The 18062-nt window shown below is 35.9% G+C and overlaps 1 long non-coding RNA gene and 12 other non-coding genes across 13 annotated transcripts in view; 1 reads left to right on the top strand and 12 right to left on the bottom strand.

The window, feature by feature from the left end:
* LOC141375331 (uncharacterized) overlaps positions 1 to 18062 on the top strand; it is a 314549-nt gene that overhangs the window by 133165 nt on the left and 163322 nt on the right. The gene's annotated exons all lie outside the window — the stretch shown is intronic.
* On the bottom strand, positions 745 to 817 carry trnar-ucg (transfer RNA arginine (anticodon UCG)). Its single transcript has one exon. It is a non-coding gene; the product is annotated as a tRNA-Arg (tRNA).
* On the bottom strand, positions 2013 to 2085 carry trnar-ucg (transfer RNA arginine (anticodon UCG)). Its single transcript has one exon. It is a non-coding gene; the product is annotated as a tRNA-Arg (tRNA).
* trnar-ucg (transfer RNA arginine (anticodon UCG)) lies at positions 3617 to 3689 on the bottom strand. The gene has a single exon. It is a non-coding gene; the product is annotated as a tRNA-Arg (tRNA).
* Positions 4473 to 4545, bottom strand: trnar-ucg (transfer RNA arginine (anticodon UCG)). The gene has a single exon. It is a non-coding gene; the product is annotated as a tRNA-Arg (tRNA).
* trnar-ucg (transfer RNA arginine (anticodon UCG)) lies at positions 6091 to 6163 on the bottom strand. Its single transcript has one exon. It is a non-coding gene; the product is annotated as a tRNA-Arg (tRNA).
* On the bottom strand, positions 8984 to 9056 carry trnar-ucg (transfer RNA arginine (anticodon UCG)). The gene has a single exon. It is a non-coding gene; the product is annotated as a tRNA-Arg (tRNA).
* Positions 10253 to 10325, bottom strand: trnar-ucg (transfer RNA arginine (anticodon UCG)). The gene has a single exon. It is a non-coding gene; the product is annotated as a tRNA-Arg (tRNA).
* trnar-ucg (transfer RNA arginine (anticodon UCG)) lies at positions 11872 to 11944 on the bottom strand. The gene has a single exon. It is a non-coding gene; the product is annotated as a tRNA-Arg (tRNA).
* trnar-ucg (transfer RNA arginine (anticodon UCG)) lies at positions 13142 to 13214 on the bottom strand. Its single transcript has one exon. It is a non-coding gene; the product is annotated as a tRNA-Arg (tRNA).
* Positions 14763 to 14835, bottom strand: trnar-ucg (transfer RNA arginine (anticodon UCG)). The gene has a single exon. It is a non-coding gene; the product is annotated as a tRNA-Arg (tRNA).
* Positions 16945 to 17017, bottom strand: trnar-ucg (transfer RNA arginine (anticodon UCG)). Its single transcript has one exon. It is a non-coding gene; the product is annotated as a tRNA-Arg (tRNA).
* On the bottom strand, positions 17236 to 17308 carry trnar-ucg (transfer RNA arginine (anticodon UCG)). The gene has a single exon. It is a non-coding gene; the product is annotated as a tRNA-Arg (tRNA).

The raw sequence follows: 18062 nt of genomic DNA, 5'->3' as shown, positions 1-18062 counted from the left end.
TATTTATTTTCCTCCTTAGATTAATAACGGCGTGCTCGATCCACGAGATTGGTTTGGGCTGGGTCATGTCAGGCCTAGCTCCTTCATGCGGATGATTTCACATGTTTTGTGACAAATGCGGGAAGGTGATGTGACGCTCTCCTCATGTAGCGAAACAGACAGAAAAATGTACGTTTGCATATTCCTGGTTGGCGAAAGACAAGTTTAAACTTGTCGCTGAAAACAATCGCGTCACTTATTTTCTCAAGTTTTGTTTCTTCCGATCTTATCTGAGTTCTGTTGCACAGTTGTGCTATATTGATTTATTTAACTACAACTGTTCATTAAGCTAAATGTTTAATTCTGAGCAGAACTTGAAGTGGCAATGAGGTCTTAAAATATTCTGAGGTCTTTAAAAAGTCTTCAAAAGGTGTTAAAATTGCCTTTTGGATTTTATTTTAGTATAATATAAATGTATAGACATTTCTAACTTCAGGGAATGTTGCAGTAAGACATACTTCACCATGTGCATAGATCTGATAAAAACCTACCAGACACCAAAATTCTGAGACCCTTTTAACAGAAGAGTTCATACTTTTTGTATGTTAACTTACCACACACGAAGGAAAGTTGTGTTTGTAAAAAGCTTCAGTCGTTCAGATTTCGGATCCAGTGCTACTCCAAACACACCTGCATGTAATTATCGGCTAATTCTGAACAGCCCACTGGTGTGATCGGTTTGATATAATAACGATTTCAAAGATACGACCCCGGCAGGACTCCAACCTGCAGTCTTCTGATCCGAAGTCAGACGCCTTATCCATTAGGCCACGAGGCCAGACGTAACATTAATTGAATAAATCATGATTGGATCCCATAAAAACCCCCAGAAAACATGAATGTAGTAGATTTGTGCCCGCTAAAAACAGTCCATGCATGCAGTTTCTTTGTTCATTCATAAATACAAATATGATTTAAAAATTATGTTTACATATCAAAGTTCACATGCAAAAGATTGTTTTAACCTGATATTGTTTGCAAAACAAGTGACATGGTAGGACTAGAACTTGCAACTTTTCTGAATCGTCTGTGTTTTTAAAGAGCAGGGTAAACTTTGCCTAATTATGTTGGCTTGAGAAAGCCAACATACTGTTATACTACTCTGTCCTTGAAAACAAACGTATCTCCTCCTAGGCCGTTCATGCCACAAGGCCCAAATGTGGTCAAAATGTGCCTTCTACGTTCAAGATTGTTGCTATATCTCCTCATGCCTGTAAGACTTATTGTTTTTTTAAATAAAAAATGTTAAATATAAAATTTTTATAATCCGGGCATATAAAAAACTATACAAGCCCCAAATTTGGCCAAAAGCTGTATTTAGATGTGTTAGATTTTGTTGCTATATCTTTAAGGTTTATCAGACTTATAGTTTTCCAATAAATAATTTTTAAGCATTATTTTTCTTATAATATGGCAAGCCATTTTTGACTTAAACTTCATATTTTTACTGATATGGCAAGCCATTTTTGACTTAACCTCCATATTTTTTACTGATATGGCAAGCCATTTTTGACTTAAACTCCATATTTTTACTGTTATGGCAAGCCATTTTTGCATGTATCACTTTCACACTTATTAAGCGTTGTATTTTCAAAAAAAAATACAGCAAGCCATTTTTTTCAAGTCCAGTTTTTGACACTCATAAAGACTGTCATAGAAACATCGGGGTTGATTTAGATCACTCATATTGCCAAGAAGCTTTGATGTATCATCACTAACCTGTCAAATGTCCCCATAGCAATAAAACAGTATAACCTAGCAACCATTTAAAAATAGCAATATCTCTACATCAGAACATTGTAGGGAGCTGGGCATTGGCTTGTTTGACTCATGCTAGCAAATGGGACTTCCTGTGTACTATGCATGGTAACAATGCCATTCTCAGTCCTATCGCAGTCACGTTGGCTTTCTCAAGTTTATTAATAAACTTTAGGTTCTAGTTTTACTTTCTAGACCTGTATATAGCAAAGATACGACCCCGGCAGGACTCGAACCTGCAGTCTTCTGATCCGAAGTCAGACGCCTTATCCATTAGGCCACGAGGCCAGGTGGAAAATGATTGTTGACCAATCTGGTTTGCTTCCCATACAAGCCCTCCAAAAAAACAAAAAAAAAAACTACACCATACATTCGGTATTTGTGCATGCAAAAAACACAAAACACCTCATGCATGCAGTTATATTTTTGTCCATTCTTATGTTTAAGTGGGATTCGAAAATTGTGTTTGCATATGAAAGTTCACATACAATTGCTTGTTTTATCCTGATATTGTTTTGTAACATGAATATGTCCCTCTATCTACTACCAACGCTATCTACTGATCCAAAACATGTATTAAAGGCAAATTTCACACAATTAATTTACATTTATTCATTTTCTTGTCGGCTTAGTCCCTTTATTAATCTGTGGTCGCCACAGCGGAATGAACTGGCAAATTATCTAGCACGTTTTTACGCAGCAGATGCCCTTCCAGCCGCAACCCATCACTGGGAAACATCCACTGACACTCATTCACACACATTACAGACAATTTAGCTTACCCAATTCATCTGTACAGCACGTCTTTAGACAGTGGGGGAAAACTGAGCACACGGAGGAAACCCACGCGAACGCAGGGAGAACATGCAAACTCCACACAGAAACGCCAACTGAGCCAAAGACCAAACCAGTGACCAAGCAACCTACTTGCTGTGAGGCAACAGCACTACCTACAGTGCCACTGCTTCGCTAATTGAAATTCAGTTTACTTTAAATAGTAGCTATATTTCCTCAGTAGTTGGCTGTTTTTTTTATTCTAGAACAGCATGTTTATGTATTTATTTGTTTATTGGATAAACACATTTAAATCTATTTGCATTATTATCTATTATTATACAATGCATTTGTTTTTATTATTAGCAATAAAATATTTTTTTCTATTAAAACTATTTCTATTAAAAAACATTTTTATTCAAAAAATTCTTAACATTACACTAAAAATCCAACATTTATTTAGTTTGTTTAATTGGTGTCAAAAGTGTGTGCCTTGTAACCCCATTGTGTCATGTTTTCTTTAAAACTGTCCAGCAGTCACTGTGTTTCTTACATCTTTCAAAATGGTTTCATCATTTAGCCTTGAAGACGGTGATCACAACAATATATGATTTTACGTTCGTACTTTCACAGATTTAAAAAAAAATAAAAAATATCGAATATAATAAAAAATACTTTTCTCCTGTGGTTTTCTCATCCAAATTTCGCAGATTTTTAAAGAGCAGAGTAAACTTCGCATGATTTTATTTGCTACATCTGTTTTAAACAAAGAAGTGGCCCTGGCAGGACTCAAACCTACAATCTCTCAATCTGAAGTCAAACATTTTATCTATTAGGCCACATGAAGTTCACTTTCCTTCACTTTCATATATTTTATTTGTTAACTTACCACCCACATGAGGGACAACTATAGTGTTTGTGGAAAGCTTCAAACCTTTAGATTTCGGTTCCATTACTGCTCTAAACACACCTGCATTTAATTATCGACTAATTCTGAACAGCCGACTGGTGTGATCGGTTTGATATAATAACGATCCTAAAGATGCGACCCCGGCAGGACTCGAACCTGCAATCTTCTCATCCGAAGTCCGACGCCTTATCCATTAGGCCACGAGGCCAGATGTTCAAATTCAGTGGATCAATCAGGATTGGATCCCATAAAAAAAACCCAGAAAACATGAATTTAGTCGATTTGTGCCCGCTAAAAACAGCCCATGCATGCAGTTTCTTTGTTCATTCATAAATACAAATATGATTTGAAAATCATGTTTGCATATCAAAGTTCACATGCAAAAGATTGTTTTAACCTAATATTGTTTGCAAAACAAGTGACATGGTAGGACTAGAACTTGCAACTTTTCTGAATCGTCTGTGTTTTTAAAGAGCAAGCCATTTTTGACTTAACCTCCATATTTTTTACTGATATGGCAAGCCATTTTTGACTTAAACTCCATATTTTTACTGTTATGGCAAGCCATTTTTGCATGTATCACTTTCACACTTATTAAGCGCTGTATTTTCAAAAAAAATACAGCAAGCCATTTTTTTCAAGTCCAGTTTTTGACACTCATAAAGACTGTCATAGAAACATCAGGGTTGATTTAGATCACTCATATTGCCAAGAAGCTTTGATGTATCATCACTAACCTGTCAAATGTCCCCATAGCAATAAAACAGTATAACCTAGCAACCATTTAAAAATAGCAATATCTCTACATCAGAACATTGTAGGGAGCTGGGCATTGGCTTGTTTGACTCATGCTAGCAAATGGGACTTCCTGTGTACTATGCATGGTAACAATGCCATTCTCAGTCCTATCGCAGTCACGTTGGCTTTCTCAAGTTTATCAATAAACTTTAGGTTCTAGTTTTACTTTCTAGACCTGTATATAGCAAAGATACGACCCCGGCAGGACTCGAACCTGCAGTCTTCTGATCCGAAGTCAGACGCCTTATCCATTAGGCCACGAGGCCAGGTGGAAAAACACTGTTGACCAATCTGGTTTGCTTCCCATACAAGCCCTCCAAAAAAACAAAAACAAAAACTACACCATACATTCGGTATTTGTGCATGCAAAAAACACAAAACACCTCATGCATGCAGTTATATTTTTGTCCATTCTTATGTTTAAGTGGGATTCGAAAATTGTGTTTGCATATGAAAGTTCACATACAATTGCTTGTTTTATCCTGATATTGTTTTGTAACATGAATATGTCCCTCTATCTACTACCAACGCTATCTACTGATCCAAAACATGTATTAAAGGCAAATTTCACACAATTAATTTACATTTATTCATTTTCTTGTCGGCTTAGTCCCTTTATTAATCTATGGTCGCCACAGCGGAATGAACTGGCAAATTATCTAGCACGTTTTTACGCAGCAGATGCCCTTCCAGCCGCAACCCATCACTGGGAAACATCCACTGACACTCATTCACACACATTACAGACAATTTAGCTTACCCAATTCATCTGTACAGCACGTCTTTAGACAGTGGGGGAAAACTGAGCACACGGAGGAAACCCACACGAACGCAGGGAGAACATGCAAACTCCACACAGAAACGCCAACTGAGCCAAAGACCAAACCAGTGACCAAGCAACCTACTTGCTGTGAGGCAACAGCACTACCTACAGTGCCACTGCTTCGCTAATTGAAATTCAGTTTACTTTAAATAGTAGCTATATTTCCTCAGTAGTTGGCTGTTTTTTTATTCTAGAACAGCATGTTTATGTATTTATTTGTTTATTGGATAAACACATTTAAATCTATTTGCATTATTATCTATTATTATACAATGCATTTGTTTTTATTATTAGCAATAAAATATTTTTTTCTATTAAAACTATTTCTATTAAAAAACATTTTTATTCAAAAAGTTCTTAACATTACACTAAAAATCCAACATTTATTTAGTTTGTTTAATTGGTGTCAAAAGTGTGTGCCTTGTAACCCCATTGTGTCATGTTTTCTTTAAAACTGTCCAGCAGTCACTGTGTTTCTTACACCTTTCAAAATGGTTTCATCATTTAGCCTTGAAGACGGTGATCACAACAATATATGATTTTACGTTCGTACTTTCACAGATTTTTAAAAATAAAAAATATCGAATATAATAAAAAATACTTTTATGCTGCAGAAATGGTTTTCTCCTGTGTTTCTCATCCAAATTTCGCTGATTTTTAAAGAGCAGAGTAAACTTCACATGATTTTATTTGCTACATCTGTTTTAAACAAAGAAGTGGCCCTGGCAGGACTCAAACCTACAATCTCTCAATCTGAAGTCAAACATTTTATCTATTAGGCCACATGAAGTTCACTTTCCTTCACTTTCATATATTTTATTTGTTAACTTACCACCCACATGAGGGACAACTATAGTGTTTGTGTAAAGCTTCAAACCTTTAGATTTCGGTTCCATTACTGCTCTAAACACACCTGCATTTAATTATCGACTAATTCTGAACAGCCGACTGGTGTGATCGGTTTGACATAATAACGATCCTAAAGATGCGACCCCGGCAGGACTCGAACCTGCAATCTTCTGATCCGAAGTCAGACGCCTTATCCATTAGGCCACGAGGCCAGATGTTCAAATTCAGTGGATCAATCAGGATTGGATCCCATAAAAAAAACCCAGAAAACATGAATTTAGTCGATTTGTGCCCGCTAAAAACAGCCCATGCATGCAGTTTCTTTGTTCATTCATAAATACAAATATGATTTGAAAATCATGTTTGCATATCAAAGTTCACATGCAAAAGATTGTTTTAACCTAATATTGTTTGCAAAACAAGTGACATGGTAGGACTAGAACTTGCAACTTTTCTGAATCGTCTGTGTTTTTAAAGAGCAGGGTAAACTTTGCCTAATTATGTTGGCTTGAGAAAGCCAACATACTGTTATACTACTCTGTCCTTGAAAACAAACGTATCTCCTCCTAGGCCGTTCATGCCACAAGGCCCAAATGTGGTCAAAATGTGCCTTCTACATTCAAGATTGTTGCTATATCTCCTCATGCCTGTAAGACTTATTGTTTTTTTAAATAAAAAATGTTAAATATAAAATTTTTATAATCCGGGCATATAAAAAAACTATACAAGCCCCAAATTTGGCCAAAAGCTGTATTTAGATGTGTTAGATTTTGTTGCTATATCTTTAAGGTTTATCAGACTTATAGTTTTCCAATAAATAATTTTTAAGCATTATTTTTCTTATAATATGGCAAGCCATTTTTGACTTAAACTCCATATTTTTACTGATATGGCAAGCCGTTTTTGACTTAACCTCCATATTTTTTACTGATATGGCAAGCCATTTTTGACTTAAACTCCATATTTTTACTGTTATGGCAAGCCATTTTTGCATGTATCACTTTCACACTTATTAAGCGTTGTATTTTCAAAAAAAAATACAGCAAGCCATTTTTTTCAAGTCCAGTTTTTGACACTCATAAAGACTGTCATAGAAACATCGGGGTTGATTTAGATCACTCATATTGCCAAGAAGCTTTGATGTATCATCACTAACCTGTCAAATGTCCCCATAGCAATAAAACAGTATAACCTAGCAACCATTTAAAAATAGCAATATCTCTACATCAGAACATTGTAGGGAGCTGGGCATTGGCTTGTTTGACTCATGCTAGCAAATGGGACTTCCTGTGTACTATGCATGGTAACAATGCCATTCTCAGTCCTATCGCAGTCACGTTGGCTTTCTCAAGTTTATTAATAAACTTTAGGTTCTAGTTTTACTTTCTAGACCTGTATATAGCAAAGATACGACCCCGGCAGGACTCGAACCTGCAGTCTTCTGATCTGAAGTCAGACGCCTTATCCATTAGGCCACGAGGCCAGGTGGAAAATGACTGTTGACCAATCTGGTTTGCTTCCCATACAAGCCCTCCAAAAAAACAAAAAAAAAAAAAAACTACACCATACATTCGGTATTTGTGCATGCAAAAAACACAAAACACCTCATGCATGCAGTTATATTTTTGTCCATTCTTATGTTTAAGTGGGATTCGAAAATTGTGTTTGCATATGAAAGTTCACATACAATTGCTTGTTTTATCCTGATATTGTTTTGTAACATGAATATGTCCCTCTATCTACTACCAACGCTATCTACTGATCCAAAACATGTATTAAAGGCAAATTTCACACAATTAATTTACATTTATTCATTTTCTTGTCGGCTTAGTCCCTTTATTAATCTGTGGTCGCCACAGCGGAATGAACTGGCAAATTATCTAGCACGTTTTTACGCAGCAGATGCCCTTCCAGCCGCAACCCATCACTGGGAAACATCCACTGACACTCATTCACACACATTACAGACAATTTAGCTTACCCAATTCATCTGTACAGCACGTCTTTAGACAGTGGGGGAAAACTGAGCACACGGAGGAAACCCACGCGAACGCAGGGAGAACATGCAAACTCCACACAGAAACGCCAACTGAGCCAAAGACCAAACCAGTGACCAAGCAACCTACTTGCTGTGAGGCAACAGCACTACCTACAGTGCCACTGCTTCGCTAATTGAAATTCAGTTTACTTTAAATAGTAGCTATATTTCCTCAGTAGTTGGCTGTTTTTTTATTCTAGAACAGCATGTTTATGTATTTATTTGTTTATTGGATAAACACATTTAAATATATTTGCATTATTATCTATTATTATACAATGCATTTGTTTTTATTATTAGCATTAAAATATTTTTTTCTATTAAAACTATTTCTATTAAAAAACATTTTTATTCAAAAAGTTCTTAACATTACACTAAAAATCCAACATTTATTTAGTTTGTTTAATTGGTGTCAAAAGTGTGTGCCTTGTAACCCCATTGTGTCATGTTTTCTTTAAAACTGTCCAGCAGTCACTGTGTTTCTTACACCTTTCAAAATGGTTTCATCATTTAGCCTAGAAGACGGTGATCACAACAATATATGATTTTACGTTCGTACTTTCACAGATTTTTAAAAATAAAAAATATCGAATATAATAAAAAATACTTTTATGCTGCAGAAATGGTTTTCTCCTGTGTTTCTCATCCAAATTTCGCTGATTTTTAAAGAGCAGAGTAAACTTCGCATGATTTTATTTGCTACATCTGTTTTAAACAAAGAAGTGGCCCTGGCAGGACTCAAACCTACAATCTCTCAATCTGAAGTCAAACATTTTATCTATTAGGCCACATGAAGTTCACTTTCCTTCACTTTCATATATTTTATTTGTTAACTTACCACCCACATGAGGGACAACTATAGTGTTTGTGTAAAGCTTCAAACCTTTAGATTTCGGTTCCATTACTGCTCTAAACACACCTGCATTTAATTATCGACTAATTCTGAACAGCCGACTGGTGTGATCGGTTTGACATAATAACGATCCTAAAGATGCGACCCCGGCAGGACTCGAACCTGCAATCTTCTGATCCGAAGTCAGACGCCTTATCCATTAGGCCACGAGGCCAGATGTTCAAATTCAGTGGATCAATCAGGATTGGATCCCATAAAAAAAACCCAGAAAACATGAATTTAGTCGATTTGTGCCCGCTAAAAACAGCCCATGCATGCAGTTTCTTTGTTCATTCATAAATACAAATATGATTTGAAAATCATGTTTGCATATCAAAGTTCACATGCAAAAGATTGTTTTAACCTAATATTGTTTGCAAAACAAGTGACATGGTAGGACTAGAACTTGCAACTTTTCTGAATCGTCTGTGTTTTTAAAGAGCAGGGTAAACTTTGCCTAATTATGTTGGCTTGAGAAAGCCAACATACTGTTATACTACTCTGTCCTTGAAAACAAACGTATCTCCTCCTAGGCCGTTCATGCCACAAGGCCCAAATGTGGTCAAAATGTGCCTTCTACATTCAAGATTGTTGCTATATCTCCTCATGCCTGTAAGACTTATTGTTTTTTTAAATAAAAAATGTTAAATATAAAAATTTTATAATCCGGGCATATAAAAAAACTATACAAGCCCCAAATTTGGCCAAAAGCTGTATTTAGATGTGTTAGATTTTGTTGCTATATCTTTAAGGTTTATCAGACTTATAGTTTTCCAATAAATAATTTTTAAGCATTATTTTTCTTATAATATGGCAAGCCATTTTTGACTTAAACTCCATATTTTTACTGATATGGCAAGCCATTTTTGACTTAAACTCCATATTTTTTCTGATATGGCAAGCCATTTTTGACTTAAACTCCATATTTTTACTGTTATGGCAAGCCATTTTTGCATGTATCACTTTCACACTTATTAAGCGCTGTATTTTCAAAAAAAATACAGCAAGCCATTTTTTTCAAGTCCAGTTTTTGACACTCATAAAGACTGTCATAGAAACATCAGGGTTGATTTAGATCACTCATATTGCCAAGAAGCTTTGATGTATCATCACTAACCTGTCAAATGTCCCCATAGCAATAAAACAGTATAACCTAGCAACCATTTAAAAATAGCAATATCTCTACATCAGAACATTGTAGGGAGCTGGGCATTGGCTTGTTTGACTCATGCTAGCAAATGGGACTTCCTGTGTACTATGCATGGTAACAATGCCATTCTCAGTCCTATCGCAGTCACGTTGGCTTTCTCAAGTTTATCAATAAACTTTAGGTTCTAGTTTTACTTTCTAGACCTGTATATAGCAAAGATACGACCCCGGCAGGACTCGAACCTGCAGTCTTCTGATCCGAAGTCAGACGCCTTATCCATTAGGCCACGAGGCCAGGTGGAAAAACACTGTTGACCAATCTGGTTTGCTTCCCATACAAGCCCTCCAAAAAAACAAAAAAAAAAACTACACCATACATTCGGTATTTGTGCATGCAAAAAACACAAAACACCTCATGCATGCAGTTATATTTTTGTCCATTCTTATGTTTAAGTGGGATTCGAAAATTGTGTTTGCATATGAAAGTTCACATACAATTGCTTGTTTTATCCTGATATTGTTTTGTAACATGAATATGTCCCTCTATCTACTACCAACGCTATCTACTGATCCAAAACATGTATTAAAGGCAAATTTCACACAATTAATTTACATTTATTCATTTTCTTGTCGGCTTAGTCCCTTTATTAATCTATGGTCGCCACAGCGGAATGAACTGGCAAATTATCTAGCACGTTTTTACGCAGCAGATGCCCTTCCAGCCGCAACCCATCACTGGGAAACATCCACTGACACTCATTCACACACATTACAGACAATTTAGCTTACCCAATTCATCTGTACAGCACGTCTTTAGACAGTGGGGGAAAACTGAGCACACGGAGGAAACCCACACGAACGCAGGGAGAACATGCAAACTCCACACAGAAACGCCAACTGAGCCAAAGACCAAACCAGTGACCAAGCAACCTACTTGCTGTGAGGCAACAGCACTACCTACAGTGCCACTGCTTCGCTAATTGAAATTCAGTTTACTTTAAATAGTAGCTATATTTCCTCAGTAGTTGGCTGTTTTTTTTATTCTAGAACAGCATGTTTATGTATTTATTTGTTTATTGGATAAACACATTTAAATCTATTTGCATTATTATCTATTATTATACAATGCATTTGTTTTTATTATTAGCATTAAAATATTTTTTTCTATTAAAACTATTTCTATTAAAAAACATTTTTATTCAAAAAGTTCTTAACATTACACTAAAAATCCAACATTTATTTAGTTTGTTTAATTGGTGTCAAAAGTGTGTGCCTTGTAACCCCATTGTGTCATGTTTTCTTTAAAACTGTCCAGCAGTCACTGTGTTTCTTACACCTTTCAAAATGGTTTCATCATTTAGCCTTGAAGACGGTGATCACAACAATATATGATTTTACGTTCGTACTTTCACAGATTTTTAAAAATAAAAAATATCGAATATAATAAAAAATACTTTTATGCTGCAGAAATGGTTTTCTCCTGTGTTTCTCATCCAAATTTCGCTGATTTTTAAAGAGCAGAGTAAACTTCACATGATTTTATTTGCTACATCTGTTTTAAACAAAGAAGTGGCCCTGGCAGGACTCAAACCTACAATCTCTCAATCTGAAGTCAAACATTTTATCTATTAGGCCACATGAAGTTCACTTTCCTTCACTTTCATATATTTTATTTGTTAACTTACCACCCACATGAGGGACAACTATAGTGTTTGTGTAAAGCTTCAAACCTTTAGATTTCGGTTCCATTACTGCTCTAAACACACCTGCATTTAATTATCGACTAATTCTGAACAGCCGACTGGTGTGATCGGTTTGACATAATAACGATCCTAAAGATGCGACCCCGGCAGGACTCGAACCTGCAATCTTCTGATCCGAAGTCAGACGCCTTATCCATTAGGCCACGAGGCCAGATGTTCAAATTCAGTGGATCAATCAGGATTGGATCCCATAAAAAAACCCCAGAAAACATGAATTTAGTCGATTTGTGCCCGCTAAAAACAGCCCATGCATGCAGTTTCTTTGTTCATTCATAAATACAAATATGATTTGAAAATCATGTTTGCATATCAAAGTTCACATGCAAAAGATTGTTTTAACCTAATATTGTTTGCAAAACAAGTGACATGGTAGGACTAGAACTTGCAACTTTTCTGAATCGTCTGTGTTTTTAAAGAGCAGGGTAAACTTTGCCTAATTATGTTGGCTTGAGAAAGCCAACATACTGTTATACTACTCTGTCCTTGAAAACAAACGTATCTCCTCCTAGGCCGTTCATGCCACAAGGCCCAAATGTGGTCAAAATGTGCCTTCTACGTTCAAGATTGTTGCTATATCTCCTCATGCCTGTAAGACTTATTGTTTTTTTAAATAAAAAATGTTAAATATAAAATTTTTATAATCCGGGCATATAAAAAACTATACAAGCCCCAAATTTGGCCAAAAGCTGTATTTAGATGTGTTAGATTTTGTTGCTATATCTTTAAGGTTTATCAGACTTATAGTTTTCCAATAAATAATTTTTAAGCATTATTTTTCTTATAATATGGCAAGCCATTTTTGACTTAAACTCCATATTTTTACTGATATGGCAAGCCATTTTTGACTTAACCTCCATATTTTTTACTGATATGGCAAGCCATTTTTGACTTAAACTCCATATTTTTACTGTTATGGCAAGCCATTTTTGCATGTATCACTTTCACACTTATTAAGCGTTGTATTTTCAAAAAAAAATACAGCAAGCCATTTTTTTCAAGTCCAGTTTTTGACACTCATAAAGACTGTCATAGAAACATCGGGGTTGATTTAGATCACTCATATTGCCAAGAAGCTTTGATGTATCATCACTAACCTGTCAAATGTCCCCATAGCAATAAAACAGTATAACCTAGCAACCATTTAAAAATAGCAATATCTCTACATCAGATCATTGTAGGGAGCTGGGCATTGGCTTGTTTGACTCATGCTAGCAAATGGGACTTCCTGTGTACTATGCATGGTAACAATGCCATTCTCAGTCCTATCGCAGTCACGTTGGCTTTCTCAAGTTTATTAATAAACTTTAGGTTCTAGTTTTACTTTCTAGACCTGTATATAGCAAAGATACGACCCCGGCAGGACTCGAACCTGCAGTCTTCTGATCCGAAGTCAGACGCCTTATCCATTAGGCCACGAGGCCAGGTGGAAAATGACTGTTGACCAATCTGGTTTGCTTCCCATACAAGCCCTCCAAAAAAACAAAAAAAAACAAAACTACACCATACATTCGGTATTTGTGCATGCAAAAAACACAAAACACCTCATGCATGCAGTTATATTTTTGTCCATTCTTATGTTTAAGTGGGATTCGAAAATTGTGTTTGCATATGAAAGTTCACATACAATTGCTTGTTTTATCCTGATATTGTTTTGTAACATGAATATGTCCCTCTATCTACTACCAACGCTATCTACTGATCCAAAACATGTATTAAAGGCAAATTTCACACAATTAATTTACATTTATTCATTTTCTTGTCGGCTTAGTCCCTTTATTAATCTGTGGTCGCCACAGCGGAATGAACTGGCAAATTATCTAGCACGTTTTTACGCAGCAGATGCCCTTCCAGCCGCAACCCATCACTGGGAAACATCCACTGACACTCATTCACACACATTACAGACAATTTAGCTTACCCAATTCATCTGTACAGCACGTCTTTAGACAGTGGGGGAAAACTGAGCACACGGAGGAAACCCACGCGAACGCAGGGAGAACATGCAAACTCCACACAGAAACGCCAACTGAGCCAAAGACCAAACCAGTGACCAAGCAACCTACTTGCTGTGAGGCAACAGCACTACCTACAGTGCCACTGCTTCGCTAATTGAAATTCAGTTTACTTTAAATAGTAGCTATATTTCCTCAGTAGTTGGCTGTTTTTTTATTCTAGAACAGCATGTTTATGTATTTATTTGTTTATTGGATAAACACATTTAAATCTATTTGCATTATTATCTATTATTATACAATGCATTTGTTTTTATTATTAGCATTAAAATATTTTTTTCTATTAAAACTATTTCTATTAAAAAACATTTTTATTCAAAAAGTTCTTAACATTACACTAAAAATCCAACATTTATTTAGTTTGTTTAATTGGTGTCAAAAGTGTGTGCCTTGTAACCCCATTGTGTCATGTTTTCTTTAAAACTGTCCAGCAGTCACTGTGTTTCTTACACCTTTCAAAATGGTTTCATCATTTAGCCTTGAAGACGGTGATCACAACAATATATGATTTTACGTTCGTACTTTCACAGATTTTTAAAAATAAAAAATATCGAATATAATAAAAAATACTTTTATGCTGCAGAAATGGTTTTCTCCTGTGTTTCTCATCCAAATTTCGCTGATTTTTAAAGAGCAGAGTAAACTTCGCATGATTTTATTTGCTACATCTGTTTTAAACAAAGAAGTGGCCCTGGCAGGACTCAAACCTACAATCTCTCAATCTGAAGTCAAACATTTTATCTATTAGGCCACATGAAGTTCACTTTCCTTCACTTTCATATATTTTATTTGTTAACTTACCACCCACATGAGGGACAACTATAGTGTTTGTGGAAAGCTTCAAACCTTTAGATTTCGGTTCCATTACTGCTCTAAACACACCTGCATTTAATTATCGACTAATTCTGAACAGCCGACTGGTGTGATCGGTTTGACATAATAACGATCCTAAAGATGCGACCCCGGCAGGACTCGCACCTGCAATCTTCTGATCCGAAGTCAGACGCCTTATCCATTAGGCCACGAGGCCAGATGTTCAAATTCAGTGGATCAATCAGGATTGGATCCCATAAAAAAAAAAAAAAACAGAAAACATGAATTTAGTCGATTTGTGCCCGCTAAAAACAGCCCATGCATGCAGTTTCTCTGTTCATTCATAAATACAAATATGATTTGAAAATCATGTTTGCATATCAAAGTTCACATGCAAAAGATTGTTTTAACCTAATATTGTTTGCAAAACAAGTGACATGGTAGGACTAGAACTTGCAACTTTTCTGAATCGTCTGTGTTTTTAAAGAGCAGGGTAAACTTTGCCTAATTATGTTGGCTTGAGAAAGCCAACATACTGTTATACTACTCTGTCCTTGAAAACAAACGTATCTCCTCCTAGGCCGTTCATGCCACAAGGCCCAAATGTGGTCAAAATTTGCCTTCTACATTCAAGATTGTTGCTATATCTCCTCATGCCTGTAAGACTTATTGTTTTCTTTAATGAAAAATGTTAAATATAAAATTTTTATAATCCGGGCATATAAAAAATTATACAAGCCCCAAATTTGGCCAAAAGCTGTATTTAGATGTGTTAGATTTTGTTGCTATATCTTTAAGGTTTATCAGACTTATAGTTTTCCAATAAATAATTTTTAAGCATTATTTTTCTTATAATATGGCAAGCCATTTTTGACTTAAACTCCATATTTTTACTGAAATGGCAAGCCATTTTTGACTTAAACTCCATATTTTTTACTGATATGGCAAGCCATTTTTTTGACTTAAACTCCATATTTTTACTGATATGGCAAGCCATTTTTGCATGTATCACTTTCACACTTATTAAGCGTTGTATTTTCAAAAAAATACAGCAAGCCATTTTTACATAATGTTCTTTCCCTTAGTCCCTCTATTAATCAGGGGTTGCCACAACGGAATGAACCACCAACTTATCCAGCATTTGTTTTACACAGCGAATGCCCATCCAGCCGCAACCCAACACCAGGAATACATAATGTTCAAGTCCAGTTTTTGACACTCATAAAGACCTTACCAGTTCACAGATTTTTAAAAATTATCGAATGTAATAAAAATACTTTTATGCTGCAGAAATGGTTTTCTCCTGTGTTTCTCATCCAAATTTCGCTGATTTTTTCAAAGATTGTCAGAAACATGTCTGCTGACAATGTGGTGAAAACCTCGGAAGCATGCCATGGTTAACCCTGAGCAAATATCTTAAAACTCTGTTACATTTAACCCTGTGTTACTTTGTGGTCCGTGCTCCCCTCATGGGTTACTTTACTCTTTGAAAATAAAAGTAATATTATTACATAGCTCACTTTACCTGTAATGTGTTACCCCCAACGCTGAAAGACATTGTATACATATATACACTGTAAAACAAAATCCGTAATTTTACGATTTGTTTCCAGCAGCTGGGGTGCCAGACAAAAAAAAGTAAATTAACGACAGTTAAATTACAGAAATATACTGTAAAATAACATATTAAATTACAGAAATTTACATTTCTGGTCATTTTTTGTAATTCAACAGCTGTTATTTTACAGTAAATTTCTGTTATTTAATGGTTATTTTATCTTACGTTTTTTCCAGCACCCCAGCAGAGTTTTTTCCCAGTGTATACATAAGCAACAACAATACATCACACTCAACCGTTATGTTCCTTCAACAGCCTTTTATCAACCATTTAAATTTGCATCCCAAACCCCAAAAACAATTTTCGGGCACATTAAAAACGCCCCATGAAGGTCTTTCCTTTTATTCTTATATGCAAATGTGACCTGAAATTTGTGTTTACATACAATAGTTTGTTTTACCCTGATATTGTTTTGCAACATACTGTATGTCACACATAAAGGGCTAGAACTTAGATTTTTTAAAGAGCAGAGTAAACTTCGCATGATTTTATTTGCTACACCTGTTTTAAACAAAGAAGTGGCCCTGTCAGGACTCAAACCTGCAATCTCTTGTTAACTTACCACCCATATGAGGGACAACAATATTGTTTGTGGAAAGCTTCAAACCTTTAGATTTCAGTTCCATTACTGTTCTAAACACACCTGCATGTAATTGTCGACGATTTCTGAACAGCGACTGGTTTGATATTATAACGATTCTAAACTTACGACCCCGGCAGGACTCGAACCTGCAATCTTCTGATCCGAAGTCAGACACCTTATCCATTAGGCCACGAGGCCAGATGAAGAAGTGCTTTGAATCACTCAGGTTTGGATCCCACAGAAAAGCCCCAAAAAACATGAATTTGGTAAATTTGTACCCGCTAAAAACAGCTCTTGCAGTTTCTGTGTCCATTTATACTTACAAATATAATTTAAAAAATCAGGTTTACATATCAAAGTTCACATACAATAGGTTGTTTTATCGTAGTATTGTCCACCTGTATTTAACTAAGTTGCGACCACGGCAGGACTCGAACCTGCAATCTTCTGATCCGAAGTCAGACGCCTTATCCATTAGGCCACGAGGCCAGTTAGGAAAATAACCCGGATGAATCAGGTCCGGATCCCATAGAAAAGCCCAAAAAAAAGAATTTAGTAAAGTGAAGTAAAAAATGAAGGTGCGGGGGTAGGGGGGAGTGGTTGGTGGTGGAGGATGACAGTGAAGGAGGCAGTGGGTGGGGGGATATATACATTCATATACAGGGCCGGCGCGTCCATAGAGGCAACCTATAGGCGGCCGCCTAGGGTGGCAGAATACAGAGGGCTGCGTTTTAAAACAATTTACCTTAATATAATGTACTTTATAATAATAATGTACATTGTAAATATTAAATTGCCATTGCTGTCTATATTGAAGGTGTGTGCTGCTGCTGCTGTCAACGACGATCGGGGCAGCGAATCAGCTACGTCAGTGGCACCATGTTGCTGCAATTTATTTATTGAAATATTGTGAATTTAGGCAAGTAGTACATTTAAATTAATAATATCAACAGCAAAATCATATTAGGGTGGTCACATGGGTGGCCGTGGCATAGATAAATAGTTCTCTCCAAAATGAAATAGTCACCATATTCTCACCCATTTGATCCAGTCATCCAGAAGGATTTATTTATTTATTTTTTTTACCAAATGTTAAGGAACAAAACATAAAGCCCTAAAGATTAAATTATGTAACAAAAATAAATTAAAGGACAAAATAAAAAATAACTAATATACAAGTACAGTACATTTTTAAAATCTATCGCACTTCCTGCTGCCAATGCTTTTCCTTATATGGTGTTGA

Source organism: Danio rerio, chromosome 7 (genome assembly GCF_049306965.1).
Source record: "Danio rerio strain Tuebingen ecotype United States chromosome 7, GRCz12tu, whole genome shotgun sequence".
NCBI lineage: Eukaryota > Metazoa > Chordata > Actinopteri > Cypriniformes > Danionidae > Danio > Danio rerio.
The sequence above is the reverse complement of the archived record's forward strand: the minus strand, read 5'-3'. Positions and strand labels throughout refer to the sequence as shown.